General features: G+C 46.7%; 1 pseudogene; it reads left to right on the plus strand.

Moving 5' to 3' along the window:
- The first annotated feature begins 253 nt into the window (after positions 1 to 253).
- Positions 254 to 572, plus strand: LOC108525170 (SUZ domain-containing protein 1 pseudogene; annotated as a pseudogene).
- The last annotated feature ends 6 nt before the right edge of the window (positions 573 to 578 follow it).

The following is a 578-nucleotide window of genomic DNA, read 5'->3' on the forward strand; positions in this document are numbered from 1 at the left end:
AAAAAAAAATAATAATAATAATAATAACAAACAGGTAAAAGATAACAAGGAAATAGAATACTTGAAAATAACAGAATCAACTAGACATTTATAGAATACTCTAACAGCAGCAGAATACATGTTTTTCTCAAGCGCACATGGAACATTCTCCAGGATAAACCTATGTTAGGCCATTAAAAAAAGTTTTAATGTAGTTAAGAAATCAGACAAAGTATGCTCTCTGATCAAAATGAAATTAAAAAATCAATAACAGGGAGGAGGGAAAGCGGCGAGTAAGATGGAAGATGAGGAGGTCGCTGAGAGCTGGGAAGAGGCGGCAGACAGCGGGGAAATCCAAATCTCCTCCCAAAGTGCCCATTGTGATTCAGGACGATAGCCTACCCACGGGGCCCCCTCCACAGATCCGCATCCTCAAGAGGCCCACCAGCAACGGTGTGGTCAGCAGCCCCAACTCCACCAGCAGGCCCACCCTTCCGGTCAAGTCCCTAGCACAGCGAGAGGCCGAGTACGCCAAGGCCCGGAAGCGGATCCTGGGCAGTGCCAACCCCGAGGAGGAGCAGGAGAAACCCATCCTTGAC

This window comes from Rhinopithecus bieti, unplaced genomic scaffold (assembly GCF_001698545.2).
Source record: "Rhinopithecus bieti isolate Rb0 unplaced genomic scaffold, ASM169854v2 scaffold_14250, whole genome shotgun sequence".
NCBI classification, from domain to species: domain Eukaryota; kingdom Metazoa; phylum Chordata; class Mammalia; order Primates; family Cercopithecidae; genus Rhinopithecus; species Rhinopithecus bieti.